The sequence below is a fragment of the Mesoplodon mirus genome (genome assembly GCF_964341445.2).
Source record: "Mesoplodon mirus genome assembly, chromosome: 7".
Lineage (NCBI taxonomy): Eukaryota > Metazoa > Chordata > Mammalia > Artiodactyla > Ziphiidae > Mesoplodon > Mesoplodon mirus.
In genome coordinates this window covers 81452613-81470323 of record NC_138983.1, presented here as the reverse complement: position 1 = coordinate 81470323, position 17711 = coordinate 81452613, and the positions used below count along the sequence as shown (strand labels likewise).

The following is a 17711-nucleotide window of genomic DNA, read 5'->3' as shown; positions in this document are numbered from 1 at the left end:
ATACATAGATGTGGAGCTTAATTCCCATGGTCTGGAAGGGCCTGGGGGATAGGGGTGATGGTGGCGAGCAAGCACACTGACCCCAGCATGGAGGAGCCATGGACCTGGAAAGACAGAATGGAGACTAGAAAACATGGCCAGTAGATCTCAGAAGCCAGGAGGGGGGGCTACTTGGTGCCAGGACAAATGGCCTTTATCTCAACAGCTACCGGGGTGTCACCGTAACTCAGAGACGGGTAATAATTCTATGTCCCCAAGAAAAGGGTAAATCACGTACGGGGCTTCAGTGTGAGAAATCAGGGTTATACATTTAGAACACAGAACCGCCAAGTTATACATTATTTTTAGGTTTTGGAACTTAAAAGAATTAAGTCCCTTTGAGCTGTTCAGAAAAGCCATTCGTTTGGGGTTTTCCCAGCTGTGTTAAAGGAGATCTGGCCCATCTAATTTTCCCATTTTCTTGTAAATCTTCAATCTTATGGATTTTCCTTTCCTTTCAAGTTCTAATCAGCTTCCTGGTCAGTCCATAAAATGGGAAATAGAATCTAATGAGAAAACAGCCGGATTTTTGCAAATAGCTTTTGCTACCCGTAGACTTGGCCTGCTTCAATTCGGTCTTGCAAGATAGAGAGACGGAATGAATGAATGAATGAATGATCATCAACTAAGTTCAGAGAAGGAGCAACGTGGTTCTGATTTGGTAACAAAGGGTGTGGTCTGCCAGAGGAAGCAGGAAGCGGCCTGGTTCCTGGCCGAGTCTGGGTTCTGTCTCAGCAGGATGCTAAGCGTTCAGCCCGCGCTCCCGTCTCCACCTCCCCCGATGTCATCTGCATCGCCTGTAGACATCTGGTGACAACACAGCCTCAGGGGTCCTTTTGTGTGAGTTTCTGCTGCGGAGGCCGAGCCTGAGGCTGTCTGCTGCCCCGTGCCCTCCACTTCACTGGTCTCGGGAAATCGCCTTTGATATAAAACACCCAGCCTCAGGAGTTCTCATCACATAAGTAAGTCCCCACGGGACCTGTAAGAGCACAGGGTAGAGGAAATCCTACAAGGTCAGGTAGGAGATGACAAAGCTTGACCAGAAAGAGGCTTTGTTCTGAAGGGCACCATACTCTCTGGTCATTCACTCAGTTGCCGGCTTCTCAACCCCCGGTACAGTAAAGCCACATCCTCCTCAACAACGGGCCCTATTCAGAGGTCCCAGGAACGTGGAAACACCACCCTTCTTGGGGATGGACAACTAAGGCCCAGACTCTGAGCTTCTCATCACACCAGGTCACCACAGGAGAGAAATGAGCAACTCTGCTTCCTTGGAGACTGGCCTGGGACTTTTCCAATGGAAAAGTGGATTATTCATCATTTTCCTCCCCCCAGATCCCTAGTGGCAAATCCCGTTCGGAAGGCTCCACTTAGGCAATAGGAATGCTTCCTAATGTCATGGACATCTTCTTTGTTTTTGCCTCCCCCGCATCCATTTCTTCCATCTTCTGGATGGGCACCTTAATTTTTTTTCAGGGAAGACACCCTTTCCCTGACAATCCTGAGTCCATAGAACTCTGACCCTTCCACCCCAGGGGTGAGACCATAACCCAGGCCTGGCCAATCAGAGCATTCCTGGCCCCTGGCCTCAGTGATTGGTTCAGGGGAAGCCACGTGATCCAAGCCACTGTCAATGAAGATGCTGGCTCTATCCCTGGAACTGCTACTTTGTAGGGTGCTGGGGCTGCTGGTGGCCACTTTCCTACAGGTGAGGCAAGAGTCTGTCTGAGATTGGGAAGCTAACAGGGAAGAAAGAGTCAGATTCCTGACCATGATTTGGGCGCCTGGATCCAGCTGGGCCTAAGCTGCAGCTTTTGGCCTTTTCAGTTCCATGAGCTTTTTTTTTTTTTTTTTTTTTTTGCCTAGGCTAGTTTTAGTTGGTTTTCTGACACTTGCAAACAATCAAATTTCCTGGACAGTATGCTTACTGAGACTTTAGCATAAGCATCACTATGTACTCAGAGTGAAAGTTGTTTTAAAGGTTATGACATGCTCAAATAAAACCCACCAGACTGTCATCATGCACCAAATTTACCTTTCAACTTATAAAAGTAAAGCAGCATCTCCAGAGAAGAATGATTTAAGACCAAGGAACCAATCATAAGACAAGTAGTAACACGCTGCTTAGAGAAACTTTGATAGATAAATAGTTCTCTAGCTACAGCAGGCTTCAGACTACAAACCCCAAATTTCTGCTTCAAAAGTGACTCAGGGAAGACATTCCATAGTTTCATTTATTTCGTTTTTTGGCCTCGCCGTGCACTTGTGGGATCTTAGTTACCTGACCGGGAATTGAACCCAGGCCCTCAGCAGTGAGAGCACTGAGAGCACTGAGTCCTAACCACTGGACCAGCAGGGAATTCCCAACAGTCCACAGTTTTAAAAGAAAACTTTCCAGTTGAAGAAACAGGTAAAATTTATAATATGCATCTGTTGTATATATAATATGTTAATGTCTAGTACATTTATCAGATCCATGTCAATGTAATTATGTTATTACTATATTTGCAAATGCATATATATGTGTATGTATATTTAGAACCACATATTTCCAGCTCTTTTTTAAAGAGGTATTGAAAAGACTGTTCAAAATTTAGTTTTCCAGCTTGTCTGTTTTTTCTTATTCCTCAGTAAACTTAAGCAATTAACCAGCACATTTCCTGGCACACAGTAAGGCTCAATCTGAGTGAGTTCTTTCTCCCCAGCTCCCCCCTCTATTTTAAGTTCTTCTTTTAGAAACCAAGTCAAATGAAAGAGGCAGGACTGCATAGTGTTACAGGCAGAGGCTGGTCAACGTTTTCTGTAGAGCCAGACAGTAAGCATTTCCAGCCCTGTGGGCCATAGGATCTGCCCAGCTTACTCTGCCCTTGTAGCCGACAACACAGGCAATACTGAAATGAATGGGATGGCTGTGTTCCCAGGAAACTTTACAGAAACAGGCGATGGCCCGCACTTGGCCCTGGGCCATAACGTGCCGACCTCGGGTTAAGACCTTGGGATCCGGCGTCACACAGACTCTGGTCCGGCTCCCGGCTCTGCTCCGTCTCTGGGACCCTGACGAGTGTGTCATTTCTGTGCCTTGTCTGTAAGACACAGGGATACCAACAACCATTTCTTAGTCTGTGAGAAGTGGGTGAGATAGTGCACGTGAAATGCTGGGAACACTTCCTGGTCCATAATAAATGAGCATAAAACATTAGCCACCAGGTGTGATCACCATCGTCAAAAAAGGAGAAGAAAGGGCGCAACTGAATTTGTCCAGGAACGGCAGCAATATCCCTGGTAAAGAGTTAGTGGGTGGACTTCCCTGGGGGCGCAGTGGTTAAGAATCCGCCTGCCAATGCAGGGGACAGGGATTCGAGCCCTGGTCCAGGAAGATCCCACATGCCGCGGAGCAACTAAGCCCATGGGCCACAACTACTGAGCCTGTGCTCTAGAGCCCGCGAGCCACAACTACTGAGCCCGCGTGCCACAACTACTGAAGCCCACGCACCTAGAGCCCATGCTCCGCAACAAGAGAAGCCACCGCAAAGAGAAACTCGCGCACTGCAAAGAAGGGTAGCCCCCGCTCGCCGCAACTAGAGAAAGCCCGTGCGCATCAACGAAGACCCAACGCAGCCAAAAATAAATAAATAAAATAAATAAAATAATTAAAGAAAAAAAGTTAGTGGAGCCAGGGACTTCCCTGGCCGTCCAGTGGTTAAGACTCCACGCTTCCAATGCAGGGGGTGCAGGTTTGATTCCCGGTTGAGGAACTAAGATCCTGCATTGGTATAGCCAAAAAAAAAGTTAGTGGAGCCAAACAAGCAAGGAAGCCAGATAACTGAAAATGCAGTTTCTCCTATTATCAGTGGCTTTCGTTTTTACCCACATAATGAATCATCCCCTGTCAGCGTGTGAAATTGCAGGTTGGACTGGGAATTGCAAGACCTTCATTAACCGCTGGGCAGTGAAGGACCTGCCTGGGCTCTCACGGCCCCACGATGCTTCGTGCTATTAGGAAAAGGCTCCAAGGGACTCAGGAGAGCCGGCTTTTAATCCTGCCTCTGGATCTATATGATTGATGCCTAACCTTGGGGAAGTCACTGAAACTCTCTGAGCCTCAGTTTATGCCATGATAGGGGTGGTCCCAGGGACCTCTATAAAAACAACTGAAGGGGGAAAGGGGACCTGGGATTAATGAGTAGCTCCTTGGCAGAAATTGGAAATTGAAGCTCAGAAAGGTAAAGTCAGTTGCAGCTGGCATTTCAACTTGGGTCCATCCAACTCTAAAGCCCTTGCTTTCTCGATTGTGTTCTGCAGAGCTTCCCCATTAAAGCAGCAAGGAATATTGGCCGACAGAGGGCGCTCTTCTCGCAAGACAGGACGTCATGACATTGCAGGGACAGAAGACAGTATCCAGGAGCCACGGGGGAGAGTCTGGCTGGACTGGGAACAGGGCAGAGCAGGCTACAGGGAAGGCCAGACACAGGCAGTCATGGGGATGGGGGCTGCCGACAAGGAGCTGTCAACCCCCTCATGGAACAACTCGGCACGTCATTTGTGGCGCCTGGCTTCCTTTTTCATTCTGGCCATTTCCATCCGTTTTGCCGTATTTCAGAACAGAGAAAGACATGATGGATACATACGGGTGACGTGGGTTTCCTTACTCAGCTGCCTTGTAAGAACGGCGCCACTGTGACTAGCACAGCTTGTTTCCACACCTCCTTTCCCAGAGCTCAGAAAGCACGAGTAAAGGCAACAACCAACAAAACCCACAACACGGCAGCACACCTGACTCTGGGACTTCAATTTCCCACGCCTGGTGCCAAGACTCTATGGGATTAATCAACGGTTGCTTCAGGGCATTGCAGATGGCCCTGCGGGTTATGTCCTGCACAGTTTCAGTGGGCGCCATCCACATGGACTACGTTGTGAATGGTGACCCTGGAGTTGTGCAATATGGCAGCCCTAGGTTATACTTTGATGAGAGAGGTATAATTTACAAAGTATGGTCCTGGGGGCTTCCCTGGTGGCGCAGTGGTTGAGAGTCCACCTGCCGATGCAGGGGACACGGGTTTGGGCCCCGGTCCGGGAAGATCCCACATGCCGCGGAGCGGCTGGGCCTGTGAGCCATGGCCGATGAGCCTGCACGTCCGGAGCCTGTGCTCTGCAACGGGAGAAGCCACAACAGTGAGACGCCCGTGACCACAAAAAAAAAAAAAAAAGGATGGTCCTGGGCACAACCTGGCTGCCAATGCACTTTGTCAAACAAGAGTTTTTCTTTATATTTTTCCATCTTGTATGTTATTCTATGGGTAATTTATCTGCAAATGTATTATCTGCTAGCGGGGGCAGGTCTTGGGAGGTTTCCCTGTCCAAAAGGACACTTAAAAAGGAGGCATCTTGGCTGCTCCATGCTGGTTTGCTTGACTCTAAAGCTGAGGGTTATCATGTGCTTATTAGGTGCCAGACGCTGGACTAAGCAATTTACGCACTTTGCCCACTTAATACCACAGTCACTCAAGGTGGTAGGAACTATTGTTACAGGAGTGGGGACCGAGGCCCTGAGAGGTAGATGATTTGTGCACGTCCAGTATAAAAGCCGGTCAAGAGCAGGGCTGGGACGGCGCTAGAGTCAGCCTGACCTCAGGGCATGTGCTCTAACCACTGTGACATCTGCACACACATCTGGATTCCTAAGCGCCCCACACCTCACCCCCCTCCCCCAGTAAAATGCTGTCACACCCTCCTCTATTGGTTAGGGTCACCACAAAACCTGAACTAAATGCTTTCATTTGGGAACTCTTTGTCGGGAGAAGAACAGTTCTCATCATACTTAATCTGTATGATATCAGGGCAGTCCTCCATGGAAACTCCATCCAAGGAGGAAACACAGCGCCCTCACCAGGGACCCCAAAATCAATTGGAAACAAGAATATGCCGGAAGCAAGATGACCACGAATTTTTTAGAAAAACTGGGCTTCAAAATATTTGATGAGAGATGCTCTTCAATACCTCTCCCTTTTTCCCCTCTTCCTTTCTCTTCTTTTAAACAGCCAGCAGGTTGGAGTCATCAGGAAGTGGAATTTGTAGGAAGGTGTCAGTCAGTCCACAGGCCGCCCTCACACAGACGCTGCAAAGGACCCCTCCATGAATATGAGCGTCATGGATGGAAGCTTCTCAAGCTGGGGACGCCCCGGCAGACAGCGCTTTTGAGAAGATGGGGCTGTGGAGAGTCCTGTAAAGTGCCCTGGGCACAGGCCAGGGGAACACTTGTGCAGCTGCCTGCAGTCAACCGAGGAATGAAGCAAGGTGCAAGTGCGTGTAGGAATAAGAATTGAAAAAATCCGTGCATATTCGAGTGACCGTGAGAGTATGCTTTCCTCGGTGTGAAAACCAGTCAAGGCTACTGCTCCAGCTAGCATCAGACTAAATGGTTTTCTCCCCTCCTTTTTCCACAAGTGGGGATAGTGTTTAATTTGCACTGACAAGCTGGGTGGCCCTGGGGAAATTACTTAACCTCTCTAAGTTTCGGATTCCTTGTCTGTCAAATGGGGATCATGGGAGAACCCATCTCATAGGTTGCTATGAGCGTGAAATAAGGGAGAGCAGGTGAATTGCTTAGCACAGTGCTGTTCACGTCAGTGATTCCTCCTGCTGCTCTCCTGGTTTCTCTTCTTACAAAGCATCTTCTTCCGTCTTATCTACTCAAGGTTAGAGGTCGTCATCACTTTTTCCCACAATTATATAAGAAGCACCTTGTAAAATAAAGTCCCCATTCCATAGTTGTACACCCGTGTTCATAACAAACTTACTCAAAATGGCCAAAAGGTGGAAGCAACCCAAGTGGCCATGGATGGATGAACAGGTAAACAAAATGTGGTGAATCCATACAATGAAATATTCAACTGGAATGAACCATGAGGATATCATACTAAGTGAAATAAGATGGTCACAAAAGGACAAACAATGTAAGGTTCCATTTATATGAGGAACCTAGAATAGTCCAATTCACAGACACAGAAAGCATGGTGGGAGGGGAGGAAGGAAGCAGGGGGTTTGATGTGTTGGGCTTAGAGTTTCAGTTTGGGAAGATGAACAAAGTTCTGAAGATGGATGGGGGTGATGGCTGCACAACAGTGTGAATAGATTTAATGCCACTGTGAACTGTACACTGAAACATGGTTAAGATGGTAAATTTTATGTGTATTTTACCATAATTTTGAAAATTAAAAGTTAAAAACAAACCCCAAAATGAAATACCTCCAAGGTTTCTCCGAGGTTTGGGGTGATAGAAATGGAGGAAAATGTTCTGAGAGCAGGTTGTGGTGATGGCTGCACAACTCCATCAATATATTCAAATTGATTGAATTGGACACTTCAAATGGGTGAAGTTTCTGTTATGTAAATTGTACTTCAGTGAAGCTGTTAAGAGCAAGCAAGCAAACAAACACATGCTGTGATCCGGAGGAAACTTTGGAGGATGAAGGAGCTGTTCACTGTCTTGATTGTGGCTATGGTTTCACAGGTGTACCCATATGTCAAAGCCCATCCACTTACAGACTTTAAACATGTGCTGTTTATTGCATGTCAATTATATCTTAATAAAGCTGTGTTTTAAAAAGGCAGAAGAGTATTCCATATATAACGAACTCCTTATAATATATTAAACTCCTTAGAATATATTAAACAATATAATTTATTAAACAATGCCCCCTTTGGATGGAAATTTAGGTTTCAAATTTTATGCCCCTATCAATAATATTTCAATAAATATCTTTGTAGGAAAAAAGAAGAAAAAAATGCAGATATTGTTTGCTGCTCCCCCTCTTCTTCTCCCCACGGGCAAGCCACAAAGTCAGAATTTCCCAGGGAGGGGGCCTGGGAACCTGTAATTTTACTGAACATTCCTGAAAATTTCTTGGAATCAGACATGTTGGGGCACATTGAATCAAACTTCATGAACTTGGATTTTCAGGCTTGGGAGTGTGAAATCCCCTTTTCTTTGATCCCTAAAAAATTCTGTAAGTGTTCCATACAAATGATTCTAAATTTCGGTTTCCCTCCTATTGGCGGTGCATCAGAATCATCAGGGAGCTTGTGAGAATGCATATTCCCAGGCCCTACTCCCAGGGAGGATGTGTATGGTTGCCAGATTTCGCATAAATAAAGAAATGAATAAATCAATATATAATAAACTATAGGGTGTCCGTTAAATCTGAAGTTCAGATAAACACCAAATAATTTTTTTAGCATAAGTGGTTCCTTGCAATACTTGGGCCACACCTGTACATAACAATTATTTGTTGCTTCTCTGAAATTCAGATTTAACTGCGTGTCCTGTATTTCATCTGGGAATCCTAAGTATGAGTCCTCAGGCCTGGGGTGAAGCCCAGATCTGCACTGTGGGTCTGCTCCCCACGTGCTTCTGACGAGGGGGATCCTTAGAACCCATGTTGAGAACCCCTGATCAGGTCAACACCTTCTGGGTCAGGAGCCCCTCCTCAGGGCGGCCAGTGGATCCCAGTGCATCCCACAAGTGAGCACACTTTAATGTTGGTCCAAGGAGGAAAAGGGGGCTGAGAAGCAGCAGGACAAAACTGTCCCAGGTTTTCAAAGCCAAACGTGGTGGATGCGGTGTCACGAGCCCTGCAGCCTGAGGGACGGTGCTCATCTTCTCTGAGTGAGTATTTAGGGCTGCCTAGTGGACCCACACCCCAGAATTCTGTCTAGATTCTCTAAACTTTATTTATTTATACCCAGCCTCGTCCCAGAAAGGACTTTAAGCCTCGGAGGTCTCAGTCCATGCAGGGTTCTTGGTGCTGGGGAGTGAGGTTAACACGCCGTCTCTCTGGGACACACACGACAGGTATTAATTGTGTGCTACCACGAATGGGCATTATTCTGGGAGTTTTACAATTAGAACCATCTCATTTAGCCCTCGAGATAAGCCTGCAAGGTCATTGCTGTCGTTGGCCCCATTTTGTAGATGAGGAAACCGAGGTTCAGAGGGGTCCAATGGCTTGTGCAAGAGCGCACCGAGTAGGCCAGTGGCAGAGCTGGGGTTCTGACCCAGGACTGTGTTGCTAACCAGCCCCCATCCCGCCTCCCTACTGAACCAGATACTTCTGGTGACTGAGCTTTGCTGGGCGAATTTTGGGTTACGTTCCGCTTAACCTGGGGCCATACTTTAGGTCCTGATCCCGGGAACATTTCTGATCCGGTGTGATAACAGCTGTCAGGCCTTGAGCGTCTACTCTGGCCAGACACTTTGACTTTTTATACATAGATACTCTCTCAACGCCCTGCACCGCTGAGAAGACCCAGACCCAGGCATACAGAGAAGCCTGGCCGAGGTCACAAAGCTAGGAAGTTGCAGAGCACTGATCTGCCTAAAAAGGAAGCATCCATCTCTGCATCTTCAAAAGCACACACCTGCTTTCCACCTCCCCTCGCCAAGCTTCACTTTTCAGGAAAACGCTCTCGCTCTGGGCTGGTCGCTAGGCAACCCTTGCATGTAATTCCACGAAATGCCCAGAAGACGGCGCGAGGACTCGCTCTCCCCGGGCACCCACGCGATGGGGCTGAACTTCGCAGAATCGCGAAAGGAAGAGTGACGCGCTCCAGACGAACTCCACCTGTGGCCGTACCCGAGCCCTAGGCTGCACGGAAGGTGACACAACACGGCACCTCTGCACCCCACCCCACCCCACCCCCGCAGGGGCCTGGACTCACCGAGGCTGGGTTTTCGATGACCAGTTCGTAGGTCAGCCCTCTGGACCCAAACCTCAGGATGTCTCCGGGTAGGAGCTTCACAGCCACGTTCTGAATGTGGCACTCATTGACGAACGTGCCGTTGCAGGAATTGAAGTCGTGGAGAACAAAGCTGCTTTCGGCCTCATTATATTCAATGAGTGCGTGATGGTTGTCGACGTCTGCAGACTGAAATGCAGAAGGGGGACAGTCAGAGCCAGGAATAACAGGAATAACAAGGAATAACTAGTGCCACTGACACTGGGGGCCCCAATGTGCTAACCACTTCATCTGGCTGGACAGTCACTGCAATCCTCATTTTAAGAGGAGGATGCTGAGGGTCAGAGAGGTTAAGTGACTTGCCTAAGGCCACACAGCTAGTGAGTGGAGGGTCACCAGACCCTGACAGCAGACCCAGAATAGATGCCCAGTTTTGGGGTAGGGCGTCAGGCAACACAGAGGCAAGAGGGAACTCGGGGGGAATTGGCCAGGAATTGGCCACTTGATAGTTCTCTGATCCCATGCAAGTATCCTTTTGGTTGTCCCGAGTGGCAAGACAGCAGAAATGGCCCAACACAAACCAGAAAGGTCAGTTGGCAAGTGACAACTGTCCATTTACTGCAAGTGTTAAAGTTCAGGGGAGGTTTTGTAATAATTGTTGTTTGTTCTATTCATTTTTAAAATAACATGTTTTTTGTAATAATGCAGAAAATGAGAACTAGAGAAAAACACAAAGAAGACATTAAAATCACTTAGACTCCCGTCCCCCAGAGGCAGGCACCGAGAACACGGTGGTTCACATCCTTCCAGTCTTTTCTCTATGCTTACAATCTTTTTAAAAAGTTTAAACACAATTGAGCTCATACCACAAAACATAGTTTTATAACTACCTTTTAAAAGCCTTGGTGTACAATGAAGGTTTTTCCCATGTGCTTAATTATTACTGTTGCTTCTTAAAAGCTAATCAGAATTTATCTAACCAAAGATGATCTATTTTTCAATAGGGGCCCTGGTGTGACCACATTTCCCTCAAAAGAGAGAGACCCCAGACAGTGATTTGTCAGTGGCGTCAGAAACCTCCTGTGTAACCACTTTAATAAGAAGAATGAGCAAAACTCGGCACCAAGGAGGAAATATCACATCCCCCCCTGGCCCCAGCGCCCTGGACTATGGGCTGCAGGGCATGCGCGAAGTCTTCTGTCTCCTCAGGACACTGCCTATGAGCCATCCACTCCAGCCTGAGACTTTGCAACTATTTTCTAAGTCACTCTTCTCAGAGTGCCTCATCCAACTTTCATAGAGAGTACTTGGACTTAGAAATCTATACTGATGTCCCACAATATAATTATAACCAATAGCTTTTATTAATAATAGCTTATAGTATATGAATAGATAATAATATAACTGCATATATTAGTAGAATATATTAATGACACATTATGTGTAATTACACAAATGCCAGGAAATTTGCTAAGTGCTTTACTGCATTATCCCGTTTCATCTTCACAATAATTCAAAGGGATACTTCCTCATTTAAAACAAAAATTAATTTTTTATTGAAGTCTAGTTGATTTACAATGTTGTGTTAGTTTCAGGTGTACAGCAAAGTGATTCAGTTATACATATATATAATATCTATTCTTTTTCAGGTTCTTTTCTATCACAGGTTACTGCAAGATATTGAATATAGTTCCCTGTGCTGTACAGTAGGTCCGATAGTTACTCATTTCTTAGATGAGGAAACTGAGGCATAGAACGATTAAGTGTGCCCACAGTCAGCCACTTTGACTCGCTTGGCTTGTTCCCAGGTTTGCCTGATTCAAATGACTGTGCCTTTACCCACTTTTCAAATTCCTACCAAACACTTTGGCACTTAAAATACTGAAACACAAGAAGAAAGCAGGAGTAGCTCTATTAATTTCAGGCAGAGCCAACTTCAGAGGAAGGAAAGTTATCAGGGATAAAGAGAGGCGATACATAGTGATAAAGGGGTCGATTCTCCAAGCAGACATAACAGTCCTTCATTGTATGTACCCAACAATAGAGCATCAAAGTATGGAAGGCAAAAACTGATAGGACTGCAAGGAGAAGCAGATGAATCCATCATGGTAGCTGGAGACCTCAACAGCCCTCTGTCAGTGACGGGCAGACCCACCAGGCAGAAAATTAGGAAGAATGAAGTTGAACTGAACAGCACTACCATCATCTGGATCTAACTGGCAATCACACAGCTTCATCCCACAGCAACAAAACACACATCCTTCTCAAGCTCCCATGGAACATTCATGAAGCAGACCACATTCCAGGCCACAAAATATACCTCAACAAATGTAAAAGAATAGAAATTATGCAAAGTACGTTTTCAGAACACAATGGAATTAGGCTAGAAACCAATACCAGAAAGACAGCTGGAAAATACCCAAATATTTGGAGATTAAACAACACACCTCTAAATAACAGATGGGTCAAGGAGGGAGTCTCATGGGAAATAAAAATTTATCTTGAGCTAAATGAAAATGAAAATACAACCTATGAAAATTTGCAAGATGCAGTGAAAGCAGTGCTTGGAGGGAAGTTTATGGCATTGAAGGCATACATTTGAAAAGATCTAAGCTTCCACCTTATGAAACTAGAGAAAGAAGAGCAATATAAGCCTACCACAAGCACAAGACAAGAAGCAATGAATGAAATAAAAAGCAGGAAAACAAGAGAGAAAAGTCAGCAAAATAAAGAGCTGTTTGGTTTTTTTTTTTTTTTTTTGTAAAGATCAATAAAATTGACAAACCTCTAGCAGGATAACCAAGAAAAAAAGAGAGAAGATACAAATTACTCAAATCAGAAATGAAAGTGATGGCATCACTACTGATCTCATGGACACTGAAGGGATAATAAAGGAATATTATGAATAATTCTATGCCCACAGATTTTATAACTTAATGAAGTGGACCATTTCCTTGAAAGACACAATCTACTGAAACTCACACAAGGAGAAATAAATACTCTGAATAGACTCATATCTAGTAAAGAATTTGAATCAATAATGAATAACCTTCCAAAATGGAAAGCACCAGGCCTGGATAGGTTCACTGGTCAATTCTATCAAACATTAAGGAAAGAATGATATCAGTTCTAAATAATCTCTTCCAGAAAATAGAAGAAGAGAGAACACTTCCCAGCTCATTCTGTGAGGCCAAGCTTATTCTAATAGCAAAACCAGATAAAGATATTGCAAAACAGGAAAATTGCAGACCAATACCTCCCATGAACATAGATGCAAAATCCTCAACAAAATATGAGCAAATTGAATCCAGTGATGTATAAAAAGACTTCTACCCCACAGTCAAGTGGGATTTATTCCAGGTATGCAAGGCTGGTTCAACATTTGGAAATCAATTAATGTAATCCATCACATCAACAGCGTAGAGAAGAGAAATCGCATTATCATAACAGTAGATGCAAAAAGAGCATTTGACAAAATTAAACACCATCCATGATAAACTAACAAACCACCGAACCACCACAACAACTCTGGGCAAATTAGGGATGGAGGGGAACTTCCTCAACCTGATAAAGTACATCTATAAAAACCCTAAAGCTAACGTCATATTTAATGGTGAGAAACTAGAAACTTTCCAATTAAGATCAGGAATAAGGTGAAGATGTCCCCTTTCACCACTCATTTTCAACATTGTACTGTATGTCCTAGCTAATGCAACAAGGCAAGAAAAGAGAATAAAAGATAGATTGGGAAGGAAAAAGAAATCTTCTTTGGTGAGGTGTTTGTTCAGATCTTTTGCCCATTTTGCAGATGGCATGATTGTCTATGCAGAAAATCCCAAAGAACCGACAGAAAGCCCTCCTGGAACTAATGAGCAATTGTACCCAGGTTGCAGAATACATGATTAATATACAAAAGTCAATTGCTTTCCTATATACCAACAATGAACAAGTGGAATATGAAATTAAAAACACAACACCATTTACATTAGCACCAAAAAAAAAAAATGAAGTACTTAGGAATAAATCTAACAAAATACTTAGCTATATGAAGAGGTATCTGAAGAAAACTACAAAATGTTGATGAAAGAAATCAAAGTAGTCTAAATAAATGAAGAGATATTTCATGTTTATTTGAAATTCCTTAATGATATATGATGTTTAACATCTTTTCATATGCTTATTTGACATCTGTAGATTTTCTTTGGTGAGGTGTCTGTTGAGCTCTTTTGCCCATTTTTAAGTTGGGTTGTTTGGTTTCTTATTGTTGACATTTAAGACTCATTTATATTGTTTATTTATTTATTTTATTGAAATGTAGTCGATTTACAATGTTGTATTAATTTCTGCTGTACAGCAAAGTGATTCAGTTATACATATATATACATTCTTTTTAAAATATTCTTTTCCATTATGCTTTATCACAGGATATTGAATATAGTTCCCTGTGCTCTACAGTAGGACCTTGTTGTTTCTCCATCCTGGATGTAACAGCTCACATCTGCTAACCTCAACCCCCCACTCCATCTCTCCCTCAACCCCCTCCCCCTTGGCAACCATAGTCTGTTCTCTATATCCATGAAGACTCATTTATTTTGGATACATGCTTACAGCATCTTTATTCATAACTGCCAAAAACTGGAAGCAACCAAGATGTCCTTTAAAAGGTAAATGGATAGACAAATTGTGGTACATCCATACAATGAAATACTAGTGATAAAAATAAATGAGTTATCAAATAACAAAAAAGACATGGAGGAATCTTAAATGCATATTGCTTAGTGAAAGAACCTAGTCTGAAAAGGTTACATACCGTATGATTCCAACTGTATGAAATTCTGGAAAAAGTAAAACTATAAGGAGAGTAAAAGATCAGTGCTTGCCAGGGGCACAGGGGCTCTGGGGCTCAGAATGAAGAGGAGGGGCACAGGGGATTTCAGGGCAGTGAAAATATTTTTTATGATACTGTAATGGTGGATACTTGTCACTATACATTTGTCAAAAGGAAAGAACGTACAACGCAAAGAGTGAACCCTAATGTAAACTATGGACTTAGTTAATAATAGCATATCAATATTGGTTCATCAGTTGTAACAAATGTACCGCACTAATGCATGATGTTAATAATAGGGGAAACTGTGTGTATTGGAGGGGTGGATATTTGGGAACTCTCTGTATTCTCTGCTCAATTTCCTGTAAACCTAAAACTGTTCAAAAAATAAAGTATTTAAAAAAATGAAAACACATTAGTTCTTTGGAAAATGTCACCCACATCATCTTCATCATCATTGCCATTGATCTTTGTGTCCTTTGAACCTTTGATAACCCATGAATGAGAGAAATTCTGTGTTACATTTTGTTTCTCTCTTGCCAGGCTTCACTGCTTTCAGTTCCTCAAAAACTGTCAAGCCATTATTAAGAAATCAAAGCAAGCAGGAAGTTTTAAATGACTCCACAAATGTGGGTGAGCCTCTACCACATGTTAGGCCAGGAGACAGCTTCCTAGTTTGGCCCTATAATATCACTCGCTCCCTTTACTTGGAAAATTGCTAAATGCTGCTACTGGACAGACGCCCTGCTGCTAATACAGACTGACTCTCTAAGCCCCAGCCTACTGAGCTGTCCAACTATGAGATGAACTGTTATTTATTTATTATTATTTTTATTATTATCCTTATCATCCTCTAACATATTTTGAGGGCTTCCTGTGAACTGGGCCCTGCTGAAGCATTTTGTGTGCATTTTTATCATTTAATCTGCATGACAGCCCTAAACAGGGACTCTATTATTATCTCCATCTTAGAGATGAAGAAGCTGAGACTCAAAAGGCGAAGTGAGAGGACAGCATTACCTTGATACCAAACCCAGACAAAGACACTACAAGAAAACTACAGACCAATATCTCTTATGAACACTGATACCACAATCCTCAACAAAATAGGAGGAAACCAAATTCAACAGCACATTAAAAGGATCATACACTATGACCAAGTGGGATTTACTCTTGGAATGCAGACTTGATGGTTCAACATATGAAAATTTATCCATGTAATACATCACATTAACAGAAAGAAGGAAAAAAATGATCATCTCGATTGATGTACAAAAAGCATTTGACAAAATGCAACACTCTTTCATGATAAAAGCACTCAACAAATAGGGAATAGTGGGAAATTACCTCAACATAATAAAGGTCAAATATGAAAGGCCCACAGGTAGCATCATACTCAAAGGTGAAAGACTGAAAGCTTTTCCTCTAATTTCAAGAATAAGATAAGGATACCTGCTTTTGCCACTTCTATTCAACAAAGTGCTGGAAGTCCTAGCCAGAGCAATTAGGCAAGAAAAAGAAATAAAGGCATCCAAATTCGAAAGGAAGAAGTAAAATTATCTCTGTTCACAGGCAACATGATCTTACCTGTACAAAATCCTAAAGAGTCCATGAAAAACCACAACCCTCTTAGAACTAAAAAATAACATTCACTAGCAAAATCATAGGACACAAAATCAACACACAAACATCAGCTGTGTTTCTATATGCTCACAATGAACAATCTGAAAAGGAAGTTAAGAAAATAATTTCATTTACAATAGCATCAAAATGAATAACATATTTTGGGATAAATTTAACCAAGGTGGTAAAAGATGTGTACACTGAAAACTACAAAGTGCTGCTGAAAGAAATTAAAGACACAAATAAATGGAAAGACACCCTGTATTCGTGGGTTGGAAGACTTAATATTGTTAAGATGTCATTACTACACAGCAGGATCTACAGATTCAAAATCCCAACAGCAGTTTTGGCAGAAATAGAAAAATCCATCCTAAAATTCATATGGAATCTCAGTGGACCCCAAATAGCCAAAATACTATTGAGAAAGAAAAGCAAAGTTGAAGGTCTCACACTTCCTGATTTCAAAACTTACTGCATACAAAGGTACAGTAATCAAAACAGTGTGATACTGACATAAGGTCAGGCACATAGGCCAATAGAATAGAATAGAGAGCACAGAAATAAAACTTTGCATATATGGTCCAATGATTTTTGACAAGGGTGCCAAGATTATTCAATGGGGAAAGAACAGTATTTTCAACAAATGATGCTGGGAAAGACTGCAAAAGAATTAAGTTGAACTCTTACCTTACACCATGTATAAAAATTAACTCAAAGTGGATCAAAGACTTAAACAGAGTCTAAAACTATAAAACTTTTAGAGGAAAGCACAGGAGGAAAGCTTTATGACATTGGATTTGGCAATGCATTATTGGATATGATACCAAAAGCATAGGCAGCAAAAGTAAAAATAGATAAATTCAACTATATCAAAAATTAAAACTTCTGTGAATCAAAGGACACAATAAACAGGGTGAAAGGTCATCTAGAGAATGGGAGAAAATAGTTGCAAAACACAAATCTGAAAAAGGGTTAATATGAAGAATATATAGAGAACTATAACTCAACAACAACAACAAAAAAGAACCCCCAAATAACCTGATCAAATATGGGCAAAGAACTGGAATAGACATTTCTCCAAAGAAGATATATAAATGTCCAACAAGCATATAAAAAGATGCTCAACATTACTAGTCATTAGGGAAATTCAAATCAAAACCACAGTGAGATACCACCTCATACCCATTAGGATGGCTACTATCAAAAACAAACAAACAGCAACAGAAAATAACAAGTGTTGGCAAGGATGTAGAGTAGGGGAACACTTATGCACCGCTGAGAATGTAAAATGGTGCAGCTGATATGGAAAACAGTAGAGCGGCTTCTCAAACAATTTAGAATAAAATTATCATATGATCCAGCAAGTCCACTTCCGGGTATATACCCCAAAGAATTGAAAGCAGGAACTTAAAGAGTTATTTGTACACTCATGTTTATAGTAGCATTATTCACAATTGCCAAAAGGTGGAAGCCACCCAAGTGCCCA

General features: G+C 43.0%; 1 protein-coding gene and 1 pseudogene across 2 annotated transcripts in view; one reads left to right on the top strand and one right to left on the bottom strand.

Moving 5' to 3' along the window:
* Positions 1-17711, top strand: part of LOC309808830 (forkhead-associated domain-containing protein 1-like) — a gene marked incomplete at both ends in the record, with an annotated part of 1104685 nt that overhangs the window by 529239 nt on the left and 557735 nt on the right. The window lies entirely within an intron of this gene.
* The window catches only part of LOC309808004 (forkhead-associated domain-containing protein 1-like), an 87410-nt pseudogene that overhangs the window by 58100 nt on the left and 11599 nt on the right, over positions 1-17711 (bottom strand). Inside the window, exon 2 of the transcript in view lies at positions 9757-9963. The product of the transcript in view is annotated as a forkhead-associated domain-containing protein 1-like (transcript). The remainder of the gene's footprint in view (positions 1-9756; positions 9964-17711) is intronic.